This window comes from Erythrolamprus reginae, chromosome Z (genome assembly GCF_031021105.1).
Source record: "Erythrolamprus reginae isolate rEryReg1 chromosome Z, rEryReg1.hap1, whole genome shotgun sequence".
Taxonomy (NCBI): Eukaryota; Metazoa; Chordata; class Lepidosauria; order Squamata; family Dipsadidae; genus Erythrolamprus; species Erythrolamprus reginae.
Window position 1 is genome coordinate 50,433,226 of NC_091963.1, and position 25,719 is coordinate 50,458,944.

Below are 25,719 nucleotides of genomic sequence, written 5' to 3' on the forward strand. Positions count from 1 at the left end.
GTATCTGCTTCTCTTTCAATAAATTTCATATACCATAGATTACAATTTTATAAGCACATGTTTTCTTCAATATATACAAAGTAAAATACTGCCAGTGGAATAAATAAACTGGATAAAAATTATTTAAACTTTGAAATTAAACATACTCTGTTAAAACTGTATTTTCAAAAGCTAACATTTAACAAAACTTGCAATAGGTACATTTCTTAAATATATAAGGTAAGGAACAGATAAGTTATATTTTGCAACAAAACATATTAAGTTATATATTTTAAAAACCTTATAAACTATGTTAGATGTTTATCTGTACATAAGAGATAGGTGTTGTGCAAACAGGAAAAAAACAAGAAGCCAAATGAAAAATTTTTAACTCCCAGCATCCATCTGTTAAATTTGAATTCATGCATAACTGATTATTCCATGACTGGTAAGTTTCCTTTTCTTTGCAGTAGCTTAACACATGTGTTTTAACTACAAGTTAAACTGTCAAAGAGAAAGAGAGAGAGAGAGAGAAGGAGGAGGAAGAGAAAGAAGAAGAAGAAGAAGAAGAAGAAGAAGAAGAAGAAGAAGAAGAAGAAGAAGAAGAAGAAGAAGAGAAAGAAGAAGAAGAAGAAGAAGAAGAAGAAGAAGAAGAAGAAGAAGAAGAAGAAGAAGAAGAAGAAGAAACATTACCTCAATTAACAGAAGTGACCTAGGTGTAAAGAAATCTCAAAATATCTGGAGATTAAATATTGATAAACTATGATATTATTATAACAATAAGATTAAAGAAGCTCACTATATTAAAAAGAGAAAATGTGGGAATAACTGAAGGATACAGAGAGATCAGAAAGAAAAAAACATGAGAAAATGTGTCTACAATAAACAAGAGGAAATGAGAAAGAAGAAAAGATGAAGGTGGAAACTAATCTCTGTGTATCATTATGTCTGCCAGAATGCTGGCAAAGAAACAGCATCCTTTTATTTCAATTTTAATCATTTCTGAATTTTAATACCCTATGCCTTTTGTAATTCTCCTGGCAATCCATATGAACAACCAACTCAGCCAAACATCAGTGTAAATTAAATGGCACATAAACCACACCACCAACGTAGTTCTCCCAATCAGGTAACCAAAAGCAGAAAATGTAAGTTTTCTTTAAGTCTCTATGAATAACTAGTCAATTGATATAATTTTTCTTACATTCTTTATTTTAAAAGGAAGTCAAGTAGTTAACATACATGACTGTTTACAAAAACGAATAAATAAAGCAAGTCAGTAGTAATAGAATAATCAGTGACCATCAGGGTCTGAAAAAATGAGTTTGCTTTCACTGGCACTAAGGAGCATCACATGATTATTTAATTACGGCTCTAATTTTTGTCTCATGGATGGCAACGTATCAACAATTAATAGGGCAAATAGAGGAGACAGCATTTTTAAAGAAACACAGGCTGAAAATATAACAGAATGATTTTTGAAACATGTATTCTATATGCCATGAATATAGTTTGCTATTTTGATGCATCTATATATCTATAAAAGAACTAAACACATTCTGTTGGGTTAATTTTTCCTAAAAGATTTCTAGACTAGAAGATAAAATTTTGGAAAGGATACAGAATTTAGAGTGTATTTTGAAGCACACTAGAAAGAAAAACTTAAAATAGCAAGCTTCCTTCAGTGAATGAACAGCTTATATATAAGTCACTAATGAAATTACAATTTCAGTGAAAGGAAACCATGCGGTTACAAGAAATCATACTATGTATTCTGCATAGATTCTAGGAAGATTTCACACACTTCAGAATACAGGCCATGGATCTCACCTGATTAGCAATTGAGCCATTTTTTAAATTTTACAAAGGCAATGTTTTTAGAAAAATGCCTTACTTAATAGTCACACAGTGAAACTGAACTCAGAGATGATCATCTGACAGAGAAACGCATGCAATTCTCTCACAAAGCTGACAGCATTTCTAATTATTTCCATGCTTGTCCCAGAACATCAAGGCTGCAGATTCAGAACAAGCTACATTCCATCAATATATGTATTTATAATATCCAGATTAAGATATATTATTATTATTATTATTATTATTATTATTATTATTATTATTATTATTATTATTATTTATTACATTTGTATGCCGCCCCTCTCCGTAGACTCCATTACCATTATTTCATCTTATTTGGACTGTATTGCTAAATCAAGTCCTGAGAATATGGATAAAATAATTTGTTGAAAAGAAAAATTTAAGCAAGAGTTTAGTCATTAGAGGAAATGACACACACACAAGTGTGTGTGTGTATCTCAAATGCCTGAAACTTTTTAAGTCTCCATATCACGGAAAGAAAGTTCTTTCAGGATACAGAAGTAATGCAAATTCTGCAGTTCTAAGTAACAATAAGCAAAACATCCTAACATTTAAAGATGTCAAGACTAATATTAAAAAAGGGTTTTTTAAGTTTAGATGTACAATATTTGCTTAATATATTTGCATGCCACTTTCCCTTATGATAGATTTTGAAACTTTTTCTAATATAATTAAACTATAATTATAAAATCAATATAAAATAATATTACTTTTAACAGGTGAGAAAAGAATTACTAAATCATATATAACTAGTGCAACAATCATAATGGGAAGGCCTAGTCAAAGAAATAAGTGCTCAAAAATAGATATCTCACAAGTTAATTATTTTTTAATATAAAGTTTCATAACTATTTTCTACATTAGCAATTTATTCCAAAAATCCTAAATAATAAACAGTAAATAGTTCACAGGAAATGTTTGTTCCTACATAGATTTAAATACTATAGTAGATGAGTAAATCAAATGAGCCCTCTGTTCATAATACATGCAATCTGAAAAACATGTTTTATAAAGATGCAGATTTATGAAAAAGGTACAGTGCATATAGGAAAATTTATAAATAATTATAGTTTCAAAATATGTCACTATATCTATATCTTATTTGTTTATAAGCACAATCAGTATATACAATATATATTACTTTTCTGCAAAGTTCACTTGAGTATTTACCTATTCTAAAAGATGGTTTGGGAACTGCAGCATAGTAAGTAATGAGGAAAACGTCCTAAAATAATAGTTGGAAAAATTATAATATTGCTATTTTTAAAGATTTATTCTCCAAAAGCACAATACCATGCAAAACATTTGCCCTATTCATCCTTTTACAAGACTGAAAAGATGGAGAGTCCTAAAGTAACAATAAAATTGTTTTATTGATGTTGATGTTTCAAATTTTCACAAGCATATCTACTATATTAAATGTCATGTTACAAGTACACAGATGATAAATGAAATATCCAAGATTAGACTATAAAAAGAACCTTTTTTGCATATGATAAATTCTTGTGAAAATCATATGTATCCTAGATACTTCTCAATTATAAATGTCTCTCTGTGACTTCAAAAGAGAAAAAAAGGCAAAAAGAGGGTGTTTCACAAGCAAGGTAGCATAAAGATATACTTTAATTTTATTTAACTAGAAAACATTCTATGCAACCAAGGTCTTCAGCCTTATAATAAAACAATGGAATTCACCTCAAAAATACAATTATTTGAATCAGTGCCTCCTATTCCTAGAAAAGCATTACAGATCTATTATCTTCAAAATGGTTGTATGACCGTTTGTAGAAAGAAATTTGTAAACTCTAGAAAGAGTTATGTGGTATGAGAACCATGGAAACCATATTACGGTATACTATCATAGAATTAAACACAAATTGAGAAAATAGTATTCAGTCAGATAAGTAATGCATACTATGCTATATGACTTATAATTTTTAAACTTCAGTCTTTAATTTAAAACAGAAATGTGTTGTACTTTATGAATTATTAATTGTAAACTTCTTTTTGCATGTGATCATATGTCAGAGATGTACATTTGTACATACAGTATACCAATACATTATGGTATCCTAAAAACTTTCCAAAATGTTACATTATAAAAGTATCACCTCCAGTTCAGCATATCAGTACATGCTACCCTTATTGCTTCACTAATTCACATTCTGGGTAGGTTTTCATTCCCAGTGTGAAGCCACAAGCCACATATTTCCCCAGTCAAGAAATATCTTTCAAAAACTATGTAGAATACTGGTCATACGGTCATATTTAAAAGGCTTATAATAAAGGATAAATTCAAGCCACTGAATTCTAAGAAAAGCACATTTTTTTATATTTGAAAAAATATTTATGTATTGAAGCACAAACTTCTTTCAATCATAAGCATATTTATTAGTTTCTGTTTTATAATTTGAAATGCTAAAACCTGTTCTGTTAATGTTTATATTGATTTGTGGCAAAAGAAATTCCCCATATATAATTGCACTAAGAACATTGCATTTCTATAACCTAACTATTGCAAAATATTATTTTCATTTGCAAGAAAAATATTTTGATGCTGGGTTTTATTTCTATATTTGTTGTAATAATAACTTGCAGTTAATTTTTGTTGTTGTTGATGCTAATATCATCTTGTGAGAGAGAAGGAAAAAAATATCAAGTATATGATATTTTAGAAGCTACATTTAATTTACTTGAAAATATTTTTTTACTAAGAATTATCATGTGAAATGGACATCTTCTTAGTATATACTTATTTAATACAGAAAATAATTAAAATGTGAAATTTGGTTTATTTTTTAAAGATATTAAGAACTGTTGCATGTCAATAAACAAAATGAAACACTGGGAAACTTTCTCTCAACAGCTCAAGGTTTATAGGTAAACTTTAGTGTACCAAATAAAAAATGAATTCTTGACACAGAATTCTTAAAGTCAGGTATAGCATACATTAATTAGAGAAAGTGGAAATCTGAAGCTTGGAATAATATATTTCCATCTTATTTGGAGGATGAGTATGCAGTGGATGTTCTGTGGATAGAAGTTTGATCGACATTTTTATTGTGCTCAATGTATTGTAAATTATTAACACATATAGACTTCTTTGTGAACAACATTATCAATGCACTGATAATCTGAAATTTTGATGATAGGTGATAATATTAGATTTTATATACAAATCTGCTGCTGTGCCTGTGAACATATTCAACATACCATGCCCTGGAATTGAAGTATCCAAACAAGTATTTATTAATTGGATTTATATGCTGCCTTCTCTGAGGACTCCGGGCGACAGAGAAATATACAGCAGAGTATACAGCAGAGAAATATTAAGGTAGATAAACTGGTACACAGATAAGTAGGCAAATAAGTATAGTTGGATGATATTTTGGGTATTTGGATTTTAGCTTGGCATTTTGGAAGCTGAAGGTAATAGTCATTGTAACTTTTTTTTTTAAAGGAAGATAGATGACAATGGGCTGCTTGTTATTGAACACTACTGAAGTAATTTTATTAAAAGGCTTAAATGGTTTAAGATGTTAATATGCATGAACACTGATCACACAGTACTTTTTTAAAAAGTCTTAATCATAATGTTAACAAATTAATACTAAATGATATTTCTAATTGTAAATTAAATCTAAATTTTTTTGCAATTCTAAAGATGAAATATATTACTCGGTGAGAGGAATCTATCTTATCCTGTAGGATGGTTTCATTATATGTGTCACAATAAAAATAGATTAATCGTATTTTATACCAAACAGACTCAAATTCCAAAATAAAATTTAACTTAATGTAGAAACTTAGCTTTGTAAATGGCTTTTGCGAATTGCTCTAACTTTATTTAAAGTAACATTTGTTTAAAATGCATTGAACTTCACGATGACAGATTTGCTGAACATTTTTCCTCACTTACACATATGTGCTTTCAGTTATTAATAATATGCTTCTGCCCCTCAAACAGATACTGTGCAACTTGCTAGTCGTGTTATTTTTCTTAAGATTCATCTTTTAGATACTGTTTCCTTAAAACATATTCCCATGTAATCTTTCTTTAAATTACTCCTGGTACAAATAGCAAAACTTTTTTCTGTATGCTAACAAGGAAGACTTAGTTGCCATGGTTAATACTGCCAGGTAGATATTAAAAAGGAGACAGAGCCATTATTTAGTGGAGACAGGGATATAAATACACATGCACTTACTTATAAACTAGTATTTACTTCAGGAAAGTAATATTTTTCCTGTGATTGATGCTCTGTCAATTTAATGTAAGATAAATAAAGACTAGATGCATAATGGCTTTAAATCAGAACTATTCATTCCTGAAACAGAACAAGATGACCAAGATTCTATGCCCATTATAGTAAAATCATATTTATATTTGACAGAAGATAGTCTCTTGTATTCTAGAAATCAAGTTCACTTATGGAAATGTTATAAATCAGAAACATACAGGTGGACAAAAATAATAAAATCATATAATTTACCGATGAGGATTCTCTTTAGAAACCAAGTATCATAATTTGGTTCTCAACTCAATACCTGGTTAGTCATCATTGTTAATAGAAATATTAAATAAGATTCTTTTTACAAAGGTATCCTCACTTCCATTGCTTTACCAATCAAAAATAGAACTAATATATAAATAAAAATGAGAGAAGAAAAAAACAATTACAGGTTACCTGGCTGCGAAGGAGATCAAACATTTGACGGTGATTTAAATATATAAGTATTTGATGATCCTCATAATGTAGAGAACATATGATTTAGCAGTTAGGATTTTTAATGAAAACTAAAAATCTATAATAACACACAGAAAATTCAATTGTCATTAAATATCAGTGAAGACCTTTTTGAAAAATGTATATAGCACTCTTGTCAGGGCAGACTGGTCTCTAGGGACGTGGGTGCATTTTGTAAAGCATATATATTCATACTAGAATAACTATATTATTGTTGTTAATACAGATACAGTTAAATTATTTTACAGTGGCATAGATTAATCATAAGCTTTGCCAAATTTTCTTGAGTATTGTATTAAATAGAATTATGAAATTTAATTTTCAGATTCTATTAAGATTTACAAAAGTATTCAGTTTTGGATTTGAAATACTAGATGGAACTTCCTTGTACTTACCACATAGTTATCACGAGGCATATAAAAATGAATGCCATTTTTAACATTATATATTGTTTTTGTTTACTTATCTAGCGTAAGTCTTAACACAAATTGAATGCCAAAATATTTTCCTATATCAAACTCCAGTTCAGAATTGGAATAAAATGGCATATGTTCTCTATTAGATTAATATACCTTAGGGAACAGGTAGAATTCTGAAATTATTCTAAATTATGCAGTTGTAAGGAGAACACCAAAAGAAATTACAATGCAATTTAAAACATCTATGCATGAAAATGGAAACTTTCTCTTTTAGGCCCATTCCGTTTACATGTTTTATCATTAAGAAACAAGTATTAGTACATATAACTATTGTTACATATTTTAATTTCCCAGAAAAAAAATATTACTGATATATTTGTATTGTTTTTCCATCCTAGTTTTTATTAGGATAAATAAAGCAAATATTTTTGAGATCTTTTCCACTTATAAGCCATTGATTTACGTAAACTATATTACTTCATAAAGTACAAAGTGCTAAATATATTTACAGTGTTTTATAATTCCAAAATATTTTCTTAAATGTTTGATTTGTATCTTTTTCTTTGTCTGTCATGATGTCTTCCAAAATGTGAATGCTGGCAGATATTTAAAAAGCAAAACTTATTGCTTTGCCTAAACTTAGTGAGGTATACTGTGCTTCTGAATTATGTTAATATTGATTCCTTTCTTCTTTATTTAAGAGAGTGTTGCAATTAAGTCTTCCATATTTGGTGACTGCTGTAAACACTCCTCAGGAACAGTGAAATACCCGATGAATTCCTTTTGCCAACAAAAATTGAAATTTTACACATAATATAACCTTTCTTAACAATGTGAGAAAAACAGGGTAAATATATTAGGTTTGTTTTGTAACAGATGCTTAGGTTGTTAAGATTTAAAACATCAATTAATGATATTCTTGTGTGCACATTTGTCAAAAATGTAAGCCTCTTTGCTAATTTCTGCCAGCAGTCTGGAGCAGAGGTATATGAATGCACTAGACCTAAAAAATATTATGAAAATATAGAGTGGCTTCTAAATTAGATCTTTCAAAAAGGCTTAACAACAGAGGTCCTAATTCTCCACTCTTATATTCTAGACTTATCTTAAAATAATAATAATAATAATAATAATAATAATAATAATAATAATAATAATAATAATAATAATAATAATTTATCTTAAAATAATTCTGTCAATACACCGAAAGCTATTAATTGCAGCTTTCAATAAGCAAAGGGCTTCTTCACTAAAATAGACATTTTAACTCAGGCACATTAGTTGTCATTGCCAAAGCTTTTCAGAGACGGATCTCAAAAGTTGCCAAAGCTTTTCAGAGAGGGACAAAAATGTAAGAAGCTATGACAAGCATGCCAAACTTTGGCAGACTCTAGATAACACAACCGATACCATTTAATAATGTATGTCAGGAACAGTTCAATTTCCACGTGGACAAACGCCGCAGAAAAAAAAGGGCCCACATACCATGTAACTTTGCAGAAACATTTCCACAGAGGCAAGCGATCTAGCTGCCCCATCACTGATCTCCCAGCACCAGCTTTGCTACTGGTTACCATCAAAAGGAAACTGCATTTCCTTTTTTAGCTCCTGGGGGACCATCAGGCTCTCCTTCCTGCAAAAAAGTGGCAGGACTCAGAGCGAAAGAAGGACCTCATGCGGAGAGAGGAAGGTACACCTGTATGAGGAGCCGCCTTCTGGAGGTCAGTGGCAGGCCAAATGCCTCCCTTCTCAGCCGCAAAGCCCCAGCCCATTTCTGCCAAAACACCTCAAATTTATCTGCATGATTTTGCCTGATACATTCTTTCCCCGTCATACAAACCGCCAAGATAGAAATCTTTTAAAACTCCCTCATTTTCAAGACGCAGTGGCAGAACGAAGTGCGTCGCCGCGTTGGCGCCCCCGCCTTTCACTGTCCCGTTCCCCCCCCGCACCATTTTTTCTCCCACCCGCCGCAAGCATCCCGCAGGCACCCCTCTCCTTCGCCCGCGCTTCCCCTCCTTCGTCCTCCATCCCCGGGGGCACCGGCCTTGAAACTTATGAACTGAGCCAAACTTCTGAGTTAAAGTGAACGGCGGAGCCAAGCAAACTTGCCAAGGACCTTGCCTGTAAACTTATCTACTTGGGAGGCGGTGGCAAGACGAGGGAGCACGAAGCAGGTGTTTGCGCTTCTGCAAGCCACTTTCCACCAGACCAAGCTATTGTAGAGTTTCCCTTTACCGGAAATAAAGGAAGAGAAGGTTAAGAGGGTTCCTCTTAAGAGCCGATCCCGACAGCTCAGAACAAATATTAGAGGAATTCACATCCATCCCCCCATCGGATTTCCACGCTTTGTCAAGTCGCCGACTAAAATGGACTGTCCACAACAATAAGTTCCTAAAAAAACTTAAAACTAGGTGTTAAACATGAGTGACCAGTCGGTGCGGCATACCTAAAACGAAGGCGGGATGGGGAGGATGGAAGAGATAGAAGAAAACCAACTTACTCATGAGCGCGGGGAGAGGGCGGGCGAGGCTGGGCGACACCTTCAGCTTCCTAGTTGCCGGCGAAGTTAATTACACTGAACTTCAAGTTGCCTTTTCACCCATCAGGAGTGGGCGTTTAAAGGAAGGAAGGAGGAGGGGGTCCACACACAGCCACCCTCCCTCCCCCCTCCCCCCTTCTGAGCTGCCTGGCAGGCGGTGACTGAGGAAAGGAAGGCGACGACGAGAAGGCGGCGCCCGCCTGCCTTTTCCACCCTCTTGCCACACACCAGCAGGGCCAACGAACTGCTCAAAAAGCGCGGTTTCCGTCTTCTTTCTGCAATTTTTAGTCCTGCCCGCGGGATCTTTTGGCGGTCGTTTCTTGGGTGCGTTCCTTTTCCTTCTTTTTCTCTCCCCTTCTTTCTTCGGAGCTAGAGCAAAGCAGAAAAAGGCTCGGCTTGAGCCGTTTGGGCTCACTGGCTCTCCCCCTTGCGGAGACTTGCCCGGCTGTGTAGGAGCCGAAGCGAGACAAGCCCACTGTCGCTACCGCCGCCGCCGGACTAGCGCGAAGGAAGAAGCTGCGCGCGGATTCCTATGAGCGAAAGGCGAAGGGTGGCCGGCTCGCTTCTACCAGCCGTTTATTTTTGTTATTTTGGTAGTCTTTTCTTTCTTCTCTCGTGCCCATTTGCGCCTCCCATTTCTTCTCCCTTCTCGCCTTTAAGGGCCTTTTTTTTTTGAGGGGCTGCTTTTGGTGCTGCTTTTGGTTGGAAAGAGTGATATGTGCGCGCCTCTTGCTGCCTCCCTCGCCGCCCCGGGGAAGAAGGAAGTCAGGTGAGACACACAACAGTTCCCTCCCAGTCCCTGTGCGACGGGTAGGAGCTAATCACTGTTGTTGGCTTGTGTTGTTATTGTTGTTTTAAATGCTATTATATTCCCACCCCTTTCTCCCCCCTTTTTTCTAATACTGTTCCCCTTCTTCACTCCCGGAGTGCAGCGCCCCACACCGGAGTATCAGACACACTAGGGCTCCTCGCCCCCCACCCCGCTTATCTCCCCCTCCCCTTCCTCCCCTCTTGTTTCCATATATTTCCCTTACCCACTCTTTTCAGCCCCCCAACCCCACTCATTCATTCCAATATTTATACACCACATGCTTGTTTGTTCATCTGCTGCTCACTTCCAACCTTAGGAAAGGCGACGGGGGGAGTGGGGGGGAGCGAATAGGACACTCCAAAAAAGGGATTTTAACAAAGGTGATCAATATTTTAAAGCTCAGCTTCAGAATCGAGAAGATATAAAGCGCTTGGACACGTTCCCCATCTGTCAAGCTAGCAGCCCTTCTCCAAAGAACAGAGGAAACGACCTGCGTTCAGGACCAAAAGGGATAGGCTAAAAAGGGCTCGGAAGTGAGAAAAAAGGGAGGACCAAAAGCTGTATACCAGAAACAAATTTAGTGGCGTCTCTTTGAAATTTGGATTGACTATGATAGAAGCCAATTTATATTATCCATTAATTAAAATACTGGGCTTTCAAAAGCTTTTTGTGCAAGCTTTATGCTTTGCAGTATTACTTTGCAAGCTTATTAAGATGATATGCCTCAGCAAGATATGGGTGGCTCGCTCTTGGTTCTTACTTTTGGAGAGTCACAGTAGAATCTTGCACTGTATCTTTTTTGTAACCATACTTCAAAGACAGACTTTAAATATCCTTTTCTTTAGAAAATAAAGCCCTGTCTTAATAGTGAATAAAGAGTATACCTGGAAAGTGAATTTGAAATGGAACTCCTCACCAAAGAGTGCTTTTGGGCATTCAAAATCTAGTGTAAATCGAAAGTGTTCATTTTTGCATTTTTCTAATTTTTACATTATGTATTAATCTTAACTACAGATAAATCTGTAGACATCTTTTAAAATAAGAATGATGTCTATGCAAGGATTATGAGGGCACACCTTTTTCTTAATAACTTGGTGCAACTTTTGTCTTTTAAAAATATTAATTATAATAATCATAATTCACAGAAAGAGACATAAAACTAAAGATCACATAACATAATTTATATGCCTCACCCAAAATATATCACGTACTGTACTGACCAAGTTGTTTTTTTACTTATTCAAGTAGAATGTTAAAAATGCTATAATCCTTATCAAGTTGGCTCAGTCCAAATCCAAGGTGAATACTTATCCTTATATTATCTTTACAAAATAGTTAAGTCTGCAGACTTCTTACCAACTGTATTTATATTAGTTTCCTGACTTTTCTGATCTATTATATAACCCATTCTCATAGGAGAAGCAGTCTGGCACTTAAACTATATAATTTTGAGAGAAATTATTTATGGTTTCTAAGTATTTGTTGTTGAAGGCCTATCCGTGATTGCCAATCAGGATGAATAAAAATATGTCATCAGGAAGTGCTACCGTTTGTCAAGTTCCACATTATAATCAACGAAGTTGCTTTTGACAGCTATTTATGGGAATAATACAGATGCAGTCCAGTATATAATTCTACAGTATGCAGTTACACTGTATCATTATAAAACAGTTGCAGTTGTTATTGTTAGACCATGCTGTCCTTTTGATAGTATGGGCCTGTCTTACATTATGGGCAAACCACCAAAACTGTAATATGATCAAATAGCAATAGAAGCCAAATTTTTACTTAAAATTTTACATGAACATTGAAATATGTTTGCTAGGGATGAATCATATCTGAATTAATCCAAACTGGAATCAAACCAGTTTAGACAGATTTTTAAAGCTCTACTTAATAGTAGAATACTGTACCACCAAAGAGATCAGAAGTAAACTGATACTATTTTTAAGTTTCATATGCTGCTTGTATTTTAGAGCACTGGAAAAAATCAAATATAGTAAGTCTTCCTCCCACATTACTTTTGTTTTTCTATAAAATTCTTGAAAAATGAGAATGGGGAAGAAATGAATAAAGCTGAGTGATTTTTAAAAAAAAATAAATAGAATAGACGAGCAGAATTTTATTGGCCAAGTGTGATTGGACACACAATGAATTTGTCTTGGTGCATGTGCTCTCAGTGTATATAAAAGAAAAGATAAGTACATCAAGAATCATAAGGTACAACACTTAATGATAGTCCAGGTACAAATAAGCAATCAAATCATGTTAGAAACCAGTCAATATACTGTAAATTGTAAGAATACAAGTAACAAAATTACAATCATACAGTCATTTGTAGGAAGAGATGGATGAGAACGATCAGAAGATCAATAGTAGTGCAGACTTAATAAATACAGTAGTTCAAAAGTAGTGAGGAAACTATTTGTTTAGTGAGTGATGGCAAGTGATTTGGGGAAAAAACTGTTCTTGTGTCCAGTTATTCTAGTGTGCAATGCTCTATAGCATCGTTTTGAGAGTAGGAGTTGAAGCACTTTGTGTCTAGAATATGAGGTGTCTGTAAATATTTTCACAATGTAATATACAGATCCTCAATGGAAGTCAGGTTGGTAGCAATGGTTTTTTTCTGCAGTTTTAACCTCTGAAGCCTATATCTATCTTGTTGCGTTACAGAACCAAACCAGACAGTTATAAGGTGCAGATGAAAGACTCAATAATTCCTCTGTAGAACTGTATCAGCAGCTCCTTGGGCAGGTTGAACTTTCTGAGTTGGTGCAGAAACAACATTCTTTGTTGTGCTTTTTGATGACATTTTTGATATTATGCAATATGGTCAAACCTAGATATTTGAAGGTCTCTACTGTTGATACAGTTTTGTCTAATATTGTAAGAAGTGGATGTATGGGTGAGTATTCTCCTATAGTCTACCACCATTTCTATGGTTTCGAATGTATTCAGTTCCAGATAGCACTGGTCGTACCAAACGGATATTTGTTCAACTCCCATCTGTATGCGGATTCATCATGGTCATGATTGAGTCTGATCACTATTGTGTATTCTGTGAACTTCAGTAATTTAATAGATGGATTGTTAGTGATGCAGTCATTGGTATATAGAGAGAAGTGGTGAGAGCACACAGCCTGGACAGGGGGGCTATCCTATTATACCACTATCTGATGTGATTCTGCTTAGTTTTACCTGCTACTTCCTGTTTGTTAGGAAGCTTATGATCCACTTATACCATATTTTTTGGAGTATAAGATGCATTGGAATATAAGATGCACCTTAGTTTTGGGGAGGAAAATAAGGAAAAGAATCTGCTTACCAGGTATTCATGTGGCTAGTGTCCTTAGTCTGGTCAGCTTTATTTTATCCCCTGGTTAGGGCTTTAAAAAACCTTATTCAGAGAGAGTAATAATGAAAGAGTTTGGGTAAATTCATAGCACCTGGTTAGGGCTGGAAAGAAATATCTGAAGCAATTAAAGCAATGAAAAAAAATGCTACAAAGACAGGGTTTAGAAAACATTCTCTGCAGAGAGAAACAATGAAAGAGCCTGCAAGGTAAGAGCTGGGAAGATCGTGACTGGTGGGGGGGGAGAGCTACATTCAGAGTATAAGATGCATGCTAATTATCAGCCTCTTTTAGGGAGGAAAAAGGTATGCCATATGCGGCGAAAAATACAGTAAGTGTGTTTAGATCCTGGTAGCTGGTTTAGCTTAGTTAGAAGAGTGTCTGGATTGATGGAATGCTGAACTAAAGTCTATAAATAAGACACTTGTATAGTCTTTGGAGATTCAAGATTTATGTATGTATGTATGTATGTATGTATTTGAACAAGTATAGGATTGTAGTTTGTATAAGCATAACATAAGTAGTAAGTAATGATAAAAGAAGACAGTAGGATAGGGACGGTAGGCACAATGGTGCACTTATGCACGCCCCCTAACAAACCTCTTAGAAAAGGGGAGAGGTCAACTGTAGACAATCTGAGGTTAAAGATTTGGGGTTTTGGAAAGAAACCACTGAGTCAGGTTATGCATTCCAGATGTTGATCTCTCTAATGCGGAAGTCATATGTTCTGCAATCTAGTTTGGAGCGGTTTATGTTAAGTTTGAATCTATTACGTGCTTGTGTGTTGTTGAAGGTGAAGTCACTAATTGGAAGGACATTTTTGTATGTGATTTTATGAACTACTGTTAGATCAGATCGGAGGTGACGTAGTTGTAAATTGTGTAATCACAGTATTTCAAGTCTGGTGGAGTGAAGGACTCTTCTTGTGAAATATTTCTGGACTTTCTCAATTGTATTTATGTCTGATACGTAATGCAGGTTCCATACAGGTGAACTGTATTCTAGAATTGATCTGACAAAAGTTTTGTAAGTCTGGTTAGCAGTTCAATGTTTTTGAAGAAGCAGCTATGTTAGATTAGATTAACAGCTCTTAATGCTTTTTTGACAATGTTGTTACAGTAGACTCTGGCACTTAGGTCAATGGATATGAGTACTCTAAGGCCTTTGACAGAGTGAGAGTCATCTATAAGTTCATTTCCACCAAGTTTGTATTTTGTGTTCTGATTCTTTTTGCTAGTGTATAACACAGAGCATTTCTTGGCTGAGATTTGAAGTTGCTAGTTGTTAGATCATTCAGCTACATGGTCAAGATCCTTTTAAAAAGTAGCAGTGTAGTTGGTGGTATTAAATATTTTAACATCATCAGCAAAGAGAACACAGTTACTGGCCATAGAGATAATTTATATAGAGTATGAAGAGTGTTGGTCCTAAAATACTGCCTTGAGGGACACCACTGATGACAAGAGCAGGATTAGATATGCCACTACCTATTTTGACTACTTGTTGTCTATTGGACAGGAACACTGTTATCCAATCATGTAGTGGTCTGGAAATGCCATAGGATTTTAGTTTCAGTAGACCTTTACCATGAATTATTGAATCAAAGGCTTTACAAAAGTCTGTGTAGATTGCATCTATTGATTTACCCTGATCAAGTTGAATAGTCCATATGTTTTTGCAGTGTAGGAGTTGCAGATTACAGAATAATTTTTTTCTGAAAGCAAATTATTTGTTGGAAAGTAGGTTATTACTGATAAATTCTATGACTTTGCAAGAGACACAACACAAACCATTAAAACCTGGCTTTTCCTGCAGGCCTGGAATTAGATTGACTGTAATGTATGTATGGTTCTTTTATGATATTATTGTTTTATGATATTATTTATTTTATTGTGTATTTTGATCTCATTTTACTATTGTTGTATTTATGTCTCTTGTTAATGAGTGGCATATAAATAAATAAATAGAGTCGGGGTGTTGCAGCAGGTAGAGTGCTGTACTGCAGGCCACTGAAGCTGACTGTAGATCTGTAGGTCAGCTGTTCAAATCTCATCACCGGCTCAAGGTTGACTCAGCCTTTCATCCTTACGAGGTGGGTAAAATGAAGACCTGGATTGTGGGGGCAATAGCCTAGCTCTGCTAAAAAAGTGCTATTGCTAACATGTTGTAAGCCACGCTGAGTCTAAGGCATAGTTCCCTCTAAGCTGAGCAGTGAGCAATCGCTCACTTAAAAATCATCATCAACTCAGAGTTTTCCAAACCTGCCCAGAAGCCGAGAGAGAAAGAGTGAGAGGGAAGGAGAGAGAGAGGAAGAGAGGAAGAGAGAGAAACAGATAGAAAAAAGAGAGGAAGGAAAAGAGAAAGAAAAAGAATGGGAGTAAGGAAGAGAGAATCAAAATCTAGTTTGAAACTAGCTCAACTATTTAAGTGGCATTTTGATATTGATAGAGTTGCCCTATTATGAGCTCACTGTTATAGACACACAGTACAGTATTTTATTTTGAAATTCTCTGAGGCAAAACAGGGTGGGTTTTTTATTTGTTTATTTGTTTGTTTGTTTGTTTGTTTATTATTTCTGTGCCGCCCAGTCCCGAAGGGACTGCCGCTCAGACACTATACTTTTCCGCCCCCCCCCCCCAAAAAAAATTAGAGGGAACACTGGTCTAAGGAGAAGGGCGGCATAAAAATCGAATAAATAAAAATAAATAATAATAAATAAAAATGAGATTGGGCTGTAATTTTCAACAATACTTGGATCACCTGTTTTGAAGATAGGGATGATAGTGGCTAGAGACCAAAGTAATGTTGTAGGATGTAGTGCAGAGCCATATTAACAGCATCATCTGTTGATCTATTTGCTCGGTATGCAAATAATTGACCAAGTTATTTTTTAATCACAGAAAACGATGCATTCTAATCTCAGAAGGAATTTATATTTAATATTGCTTAATACTGTTAGTCATACAATAGGAATAATTATTCTGAATTTTAATTGTCTAGCAGAAAAAACAAGAGTAACTATATTCCTTAAAATCCATATTATAAACAATTACAAAATCAATAACTACAAGGAGAAAATGTTTGGAGGATTATAACCTTGGGTATTGTAATATATATATATAGCTATCCTTATTTTTGGTAAAAAAGAACAATACAGTGATCCCCCGATCATTGCGAGGGTTCCGTTCCAGGACCCCCCGCAATGAGCGGGTTTTCGCGAAGTAGCGCTGCGGAAGTAAAAACACCATCTGCGCATGTGCAGATGGTGTTTTTACTTCCGCCGCAGCAGCGAGGCTTCTCCGCTGACTCCTGGCGAACTTCCCCGCTTTAGGAGTCAGCGGAGAAGCGGCGCACCTGTTTTAAAACGATCGGAGCCGGCCTGGGGGGGCTTTCCAGCAACCCCCGAGCCCGGGTTGGGGGCTCGGGGGTTGCTGGAAAGCCCCCCCAGGCCGGCTCCGATCGTTTTAAAACAGGTGCGCCGCTTCTCCGCTGACTCCTAAAGCGGGGAAGTTCGCCAGGAGTCAGCGGAGAAGCGGCGCGCGTGTTTTAAAACATCTCAGCCGGCCTGGGGGGCTCGGGGGCAAGCCCCCCAGGCCATCTGTGACGTTTTAAAACACCCGCACCGCTTCGCAGCTGTCTCCTGAAGCTGAACGCGGAAGTTAGCGTTCGGCTTCAGGAGACAGCTGCGAAGCGGCGCACGTGTTTTAAAACGTCGCAGCCGGCCTGGGGGGGCTTTCCAGCAACCCCCGAACCCGGGTTGGGGGCTCGGGGGTTGCTGGAAAGCCCCCCCAGGCCGGCTCCGATCGTTTTAAAACAGGCGCGCGGCTTCTCCGCTGACTCCTGGCAAACTTCCCGGGCGAAGGGCGGGCGAACGGCGGGCGAACGGCGGGTGGCCGGGCGAAAGGTGGGCGAGCGGCGAACGGCGGGTGGCCGGGCGAACGGCGGGCGAGCGGGTGCTGGGGGGGCTTCGCCCTCCCGCCAGCAAGAGGGGGAAGACCCAGGGAAGCCGCCCAGCAGTTGATCTGCCCGGCGCCATCTACGCATGCGTGCCCATAAAAAAAAGGGCATGCATGCGCAGATGGTGTTTTGACTTCCGGGTTGAGAAATCGCAAATTAGCCTGTTCGCAATGGTCGGGAACGCAATAACCGGGGGATCACTGTAATGGATTTTATTAGGCATGTTTTATTTTCTGCCATAAACAATGGCATTAAAGCTAATAAAAAAACAAGCAACAGACATAACTTCGAACTCCTATTGTATAGTTTTTCTATACATAAAGTATTAAAGAAAGTATAGTGGAACCTTGGTTAATGAACGCCTTGGATAGAGAAAATTTTGGATAACAATTGTGTTAAAACTTTGCACCAGATACCGAACAAAAATTTGGATGCCGAACAGAAATTTTTGGTTGTTATTCGAAATGTTACACCCATTGTCCCTCACTCCCCACTTCTCCTTACCTCTTTACCTCTTGCCTCTCTGCCTTCGTCACTCAACTGGCTTCCATGTATATGCAAAGACAAAAACCTGGATTTCCTAGTTCTAGTCCAGCATCACATTGCCATATTTTTTCTTCATTCCTCTCATTATCAAAATAGATACCATTCAGTGAATAACATTTTTGTTAATAAATGCCTTCCCTTGTAAACTCTTTTACATCTCTAGACAGACTGACCATTAAATGCTAACATATCACTGAGTGAACTGATATTTCCATTTTAAAGGTTAACTGAAATAATTTCATGACTGAATATATTTTATTAGACTTTTAGAAGTGATTATTTCATTAATACAGAATTTAGACTGTATATTTTAATCCTAAACCATTTAGCAATCTAATAGACTCACTAATTTCAATGGAGAATTTGTATTAAACAATCTATTACAGTGATGGCGAACCTTTTTTCTCATGGGTGCCGAAAGTGCGTGAATGTACACTATCACGCGTGCACAAGTGCCCACACCCATAATTCAATGCCTGGGGAGGGTGAAAATGGTCTCCCCCTCCCCCTCCCCTTTGGTAGCCAGAAATGGCCCGTTTCCGGTAGGCCCTTTTTTGCTCTCCCCAGGCTCCAGAAGTTTCCCTGGAGCCTGGAGAGGGCAAAAATGCCCTCCCTCATTCCCCCCAGAGGCCCTCTGTAAGCCAAAAATGTCATCCCATAGCTTCTGTGTGAGCCAAAAAATCAACTAGCCAGCATGCACATGCACACTGGAGCTGAGCTAGGGCAATGGCTTATGTGCCAGCAAATATGGCTCCATGTGCCACCTGTGGCACCCGTGCCATAGGTTTGCCATCACTGGTCTATTATATATGAATATTTCTATATGAGTTAAATGAAATTTGCCCGTTTTGCTTTTTCTAAACAAGGAACACTTGACATATACACTTCCTTTTAGAATTTTGAGACTGTTGATTCAAGAGTGATTGATACTGTGCAACATAGAAATTACTGGAAAATGATAATTATATATGAATCTTACTACTGTGGTTAATTATTTTAAGATCCAGAAATCACATATACATATACAGAGTCTTCGGAGAGGGGCGGCATACAAATCTAAGTAATAATAAATAAATATTGGTTTTATACTTTCTTATGGAGCAGCTTTCTGATGATAATATGCATTTTCGAATGAAATTGTTCTAATTCAGGTCATTAATCTAAAATAAATACTGTATATAATATTGTTTTCATGTACTGTACTTTGAGATTTTTGGCAATTTTGTCCATTTTTTAAAAAACCAGATCCTCTTTCAAGTAGTATTTTAACACAATGGAAAGTGTACAAAGATGTTTCCTTCATTACTGAAAACTTTTTATCAATCCTCAAAAAACATTTGAGATTTCTTTTGCATAATAATATGCATGCATTTTTTTTTATTGCCCCAAAGGAAAATAAAAATAATAATTAAAGAAAAATATAGGTATTGAGTTGGATATTAGTTGCCCATTTCATATGTGTGGCCTGTAAAATAAAAATAAAAATATATATAAATAAATAACAAAAAGTAACTGTTGAAATAAAGTAAAACAATTTAAAAATAATTAAATATAAAATGTAACATACAGGAGAATCAATAAACAATCAAAAAACAATACCGTACTGGCTCCGTACCACCATGGGATTCCCGCGTCTGATTACAAAACCATGTTGCTAGAACCCTCCTAAAGGCCAATAATGTTGGGGCCAGTCTAACCTCAAGGGAGTGCCAAGCAGAAAAGGCTCTCCTAGATCCATGAGACAAAACTCCTTAAAAGACAGGACTTTTAGCATACATTTTCTGACAGAGCTGATGGATGTAATTTAAGGGAGAGGCACTCAAATAACTCAGCCCCAAGCCATGTAGGACTTTAAAGGTAATAACCAGCATTTTGAATTGCACCCAGAAGCAAAACTATAACTAATGCAGCACATGGTGCAGAGGTGTAACGTGCTGTTCTTGGAGTGCACATAACTGCTCCCACTGCCATACTTTGCACCAGTTGCAGCTTCTGGATTTTCTTCAACAAGTCCCTTAAAATGGTTTATTAAATGTGTTATTAAATTTATTTCCTTTAGAATACAATTCAAGAAAATCTGACTACATTGTCCAAAGTTTCCTTTGCCTCATGATGGATTAGTAATTGAATTAATCGATCCTTCATACTCATCTATTTTTAAATGCAAATTTCAATATTTACTACATAAAATCAGATTTAGCTTTCAAAAGAAATCAGTTTGGCACTAATAAGTGTGTATTGTTCAAATCCTTAATGAAACATAGATTGGGTTGTCTTTCTGATAGGAATGGTACTAATTTTCATTAGTTGGTCAAAATAATATATCATTACTAAGATTTTCATAAAAACCTAACTACAATGAAAGACAATAAAACTTGCATTTAAATGGAGTTCTCCATTAGTTTCAAAGCTTGGTTTCAGAATCCTTGTTAAGAGGATTAAGATACTGGTTAACTCTGATGTTTCTTGTTGTTAGGGGCATATCTCTTAACGAAAGTTAAAGTAATTAGTTGAAAGTCATCCATTTTATGAATACCTAAGGAGAGTAAACTGATTTGTAATCCATGAAAAATAGTTAAAGGATCTGGAGCATTACAATTTCACCATATCTTAAGCCTTGTTTGAACACAGTGTTACCTAAGACATGGCATACATAATTATTATAGGCATGCTTGGGCATGCTTATTCTGATTATAGATGAATGCCGGAGGAAAGGGAGATCTATTCATGCTTCCTATCCACCCCCCACCAACAATCACAGAATAAATGTCTGAATATATTTTGAAAAAGAATGGAGAATCTTTGTACTTAGACTAATGTTGTTTTAAGATGTTTTCTGTAATATATTTCACATTTGTTAACTGGCTTGGCTTTACTCCTTGGCAAAGAAGTAAAATATAAACTCAAGGTTAAATAAATGAAACATATTGTATATAACATTGTAAATCTCCAGCACTTCTATGGAGCCGCAGGAAAACCATAGAATGCACAGAATTAAAATATCAAAATCCTGAAAATCTTTCCTCTTATTTTTAGATTAATAAATTACCTGTCCTCATTGTTAAGAGCATATATTTACAAGTTACATTTTGTGAGCAGTGTTTGAAACATCCTTTTTATTCCCATGTTAGACAAAACTTTCCAAAAGTAGAAAGGACATTCTTACATATGATGGAGGGTATATTTTTCTAAATGATTTGTATCTGCATATTTCTAAAGCATTACATTGTTTTTTTACCTGTTGTAAATATCATCCTACAAAAAGGAGTAAGGAAAATAGCTCAGCGATTAAAAATTTATTTCTATAAATAAATCCATTGCATTAAGCATATGGTATTATTTCTTTTTGCAAAAAAGAAATAACCTTTACTTAATGAGTTTGAATGCTTTATGCTGAAACACCATATAATATAGTAGTGCCCGTAGAAATTACAAGGTGTGTCATTATAATTTTATAATAAGGTTGGAGAATGGAACTGAAGGATATTCTGGAAAATCAACTTCACTTTTGCTTATCTGCCAGATGCTGAGTTCATGAATCTCTGCTTTTTGTGCTGTGGCTGATGATATCATAAATGTTCAGAGCTGCGCTGGAAGCAATATCGTGAAACCAGTTCATCTTCATTAGCCCACCAGGAATTCAGGAAGCAGAGGGGATAGGGTATGGTACTGTCAAACCCTAAACATTCAGAAATAATAAGCTCCAGTAGGTTTCAGGCTTCCCTGGCTCAGAAAAATGCTTCCGTTTAAACAAGTAAGGTGATTTCTTGGGCTCATTTTGGAGAAATTGTATCTTTTGTTAAATTAATTATGAGGTGCTAAATGAAAATGATCCCTGTGTTCAATAACTGTTTCTGCAACTTGTTCAAATTCTGTACAGTATGTGAGCTCTGGAATTTTCCTGGGATTGGAGGGTCACTGGAAGTTCACTCAAAACAATATTATTAGATATTAACATTTGGATTCAGTGCAGTTTAAATTGAGAAAGCAGGAGCCCGTTTGACTGGTTTTGCATGTAGTAGGTTATAGCTCAAGATTCTTTTATGGAGCAGTAGTTGAACATGAAATGGATTTTAAAGTTATTTTTTCATACTCTTGTTTCAGTGTTCAAGTTCTCATCTTTATAATGCAACTTGTGCTATGATTGATAGTGAAATAAATAGCTGGAAATGTCCGTGAAGGGTCAGGTAAAAACACAGCTTCATTTGTTAACTTCCCTTGAAAAACGTGATGCTATTAATTTACTGATACTTATAAAAAGTTAAGAGACTTCTCACTGAAATATGCAGTACTGTACAGTAATTTAAAAAAAAATCTAGCCATGAGTCATCTACACTACTAACTTCTGGCACTGTTTCTCATAAGGAACCTGGAAAACAGGAATTGTATTGGGTTTCTGAAAGTAGTCTTCTAGATATGCTTTCCCATTAATTACAATTCTCTTTATTATTATTTTTATTTATTTGTTTGTTTGTTTGTTTATTTATTTATTTATTTTGTCCAATACACAATACATATTGAAGAGAATAGACATGAAGTATTATATATAAAGAAAATATATAAAAATAGAGGAGAAGATATATGAAAGGGAGAAAAGATATATGATATATATGAGATAAGGAGAGACAATTGGACAGGGGCCGAAAGGCACACTAGTGCACTTATGTACGCCCCTTACTGACCTCTTAGGAACCTGGAGAGGTCAATCATGGATAGTCTAAGGGAGAAATGTTGGGGGTTAGGGGTTGACACTACTGAGTCCGGTAATGAGTTCCACGCTTCAACAACTCGATTGCTAAAGTCATATTTTTTACAGTCAAGCTTGCTTACTATTGCAATGTGCAGAAGAAACAGAAGGGAAAATATTACTGTTAATTCATTTTTGGCATAGATGTGACCCTCAATAGTTTAAAATAAGATGAAAGTGCTTCAGTAGTAATGAAACTTCTTCCAGTATTTACTGAACTGAAATCACCTAACTTTTCACATTCATTAAGAAGCAATAACTGCTGGTTATTCCTGATGGGTTCTTTTATTTGATCTAGTTGTAACTGAAATGAAAAAGAGCCTTTGCACACATATTAATCTTCAGAGCCATTCAGTTGCAAAAGAGTGCCTGTATAACAAATATAGGTTTAAAAAGTTGATGACATTTTAGAATTCATTCTGTTTCACTAGGCCTAGACTGCAATATATCTATAGATGGTGATCAAAAGAAGTTCTGCAGCTATTGAGTAGGCTTACCAGCTGCTACCACAAATAAGTATTAAGTGGCAAGAATGAAGAGAATGTTGAAATAAAAAGCAAGAGTAAAGCTGTTGGTTTTATGCATATTTAGTGTTTATTTTGGAAAAGCATAATTAGCTGGCTTTAATAATGTGTTTAGGTAGTTTGAAGCTTTGCTTTTTCAAGTGAGAGCTAGGTGAAGTGCTTTCAAGGAAAAATGACTTTTAAGATCTAAAAACATAATATTTATTTATTGACTAAATTTATATATATTTAGAGAATTTTAAAAATTGGTTATTATCTAACATTTTGGGATACTGGTATTCTGGTTATGAGAAATGTAAACTAATTAACTGATATTTGCAAATATCCTGGTCTGATTCTTAACCTTTATTGTATCTGTAGTAAGCCTGCTTGCTAATTTTAAAAATTTATGAACGATCATAGAATATGAACATTTATGTTCTGTTTTAAACTTTTTTTATGAGAAGTTTACTTTTATATCTGGTCTTAGAGTACAATAAAATACAGTGGTACGTCTATTTAAGAACTTAACTCGTTCCGTGACCAGGTTCAAGTAGAAAAGTTTGGAAGTAGAAGTAATTTTTCCCATAGGAATCAATGTGAAAGCAAATAATGTGTGCAAACCAATTAGGAAAGAAATAAAAGGTTGGAATTTGAGTGGGAGGAGAAGGAGGAAGAAGAAGAGGAGGAGGACAGTCGCTGCCGAAGGAAGAAGATGAGGTGAGGGGAATAAAAAAAATCCAAAACTTTAATGAATAATTCTGAGGCTGTAGTCACAATAAATGTTCTTTTATTCTTTAAACAGTAGAAACAAGGCTGCTATACAAACTCTGTCCTGGGCGCGAATGAATAACAGTGTCAGTTTACAGCTTTTATACTTTGTTTTCTCCCGCTCAAAGTAACTGACACTCACTTAAATTTCCCGGTCATTTCTTAACCAACCAAATTCAATCATTCAGTGACTCAACTATTTGCATCAGGTTAATGAATATTCAACACCCCTCCCTCCTTGGTTCAAAAAGGGGTCACTCTGAAAACCATGTGAGAAAGTCATCCAATCTGCTAGGTCTGCATACTTCTCTCTCAGACCTCCGCAGATCATTCGTGTCCTGGCAGTCGGCCGAAGAGGAGGTCGACTCATCAGCAACTTCACTGGCCGTCCCTGGCCTTGCCAGCGGGGCGGTTCCAAGTGTTGAGTCTGCACACACATCACCGGCCTCCCGGGATGCCATTCCCACAGTGCTGGATGCACGCTGCAGGCTCGGTAAGTAAATGTCTATGTCCATACTGTTTGATCTGTAGCTGTTTTGTTGTACAGTCCGTCTTTTTGAGCTCTCTGTGGAAAGTGAAGGTTGACAGTCCATATTAGTGTCCAAGTTTATTTCTTGTTGTTGGGAGGTCGCTTGTTCCAGGCGCCTCCTTAAATGATTGATGTGCCGTTTCCACAGACGGCCATCCTCCAAATGAATATAATAAGTCTTTGGAGCAGTTTGTTGTACCACAGTTCCTTTCAGCCAGTTTAAACCCCCATCAAAATTTTTGGCAAATACAGTCTGACCAATAAACATACATCTTTCAGGATTTACTTGAACAATTCTGTCTTCACAATATGATGGATGTAACCTATCTAAGGGGGACCTCAATTTTCTTCCCATTAAAAGTTCAGCAGGGCTTTTCTGTGTTCTTGCATTTGGAGTAATATGTTGTGTCAACAAAAATTGGTCTAGGCACTCTTGTACCTCACCTGGCTCTGATCTCCTCAGGGCCTCTTTGGCCACTCTAATGTACCGTTCTGCCAATCTGTTAGCCCAAGGGGGAAAAGGTGATATGAGTGCGTGTCTGATAACTAATTGGTCTAAAAACAATTCCATTTGTCTTGATGTGAATTGGGGCCCATTATCTGAAACTAATACATCAGGGCAACCATGTGTTGCAAATAAGTGGCGCAGGACCTTAATGGTGGCACAAGTTGTATTTCTCATGGCAATAATTTCTACCTACTTGGAGTAGGCATCTACAATTATTAAGAAGGAATGTACTCCAATGGGGCCTGCATAGTCTATGTGAATCCTAGACCACAGTCCTTTTGGTGTTTCCCATTCTATTGGAGAGGTTCTAGGGGGATTTGGTCTGGACTCTTGACAGGGATCACAAGTGGCTACCCATTTTTCAATGTCTGAGTCAAGTCCTGGCCACCACAGATGTCCTCTGGCCAAACTCTTCATACGTACAATGCC

The 25,719-nt window shown here is 36.0% G+C and overlaps 1 protein-coding gene and 1 long non-coding RNA gene across 6 annotated transcripts in view; one reads left to right on the forward strand and one right to left on the reverse strand.

Annotated features, from left to right (window-relative positions):
• Positions 1-10,319, reverse strand: part of SATB1 (SATB homeobox 1) — a 186,222-nt gene extending 175,903 nt beyond the window's left edge. Inside the window, exon 1 of one of the 3 annotated variants that reach the window (XM_070727244.1) lies at positions 9,528-10,319. The gene's annotated coding sequence lies outside the window, so the exon portion shown is untranslated. Of the gene's footprint in view, positions 1-8,509; positions 8,591-9,527 lie in introns of those variants that run through there. The other 2 variants (XM_070727232.1, XM_070727237.1) reach the window with 2 other exon arrangements.
• The window catches only part of LOC139153392 (uncharacterized), a 62,762-nt gene continuing 46,828 nt past the window's right edge, over positions 9,786-25,719 (forward strand). For all 3 annotated transcript variants that reach the window (XR_011556810.1, XR_011556809.1, XR_011556808.1), the window contains exon 1: positions 9,786-10,335. This is a non-coding gene — a long non-coding RNA (uncharacterized lncRNA). The remainder of the gene's footprint in view (positions 10,336-25,719) is intronic.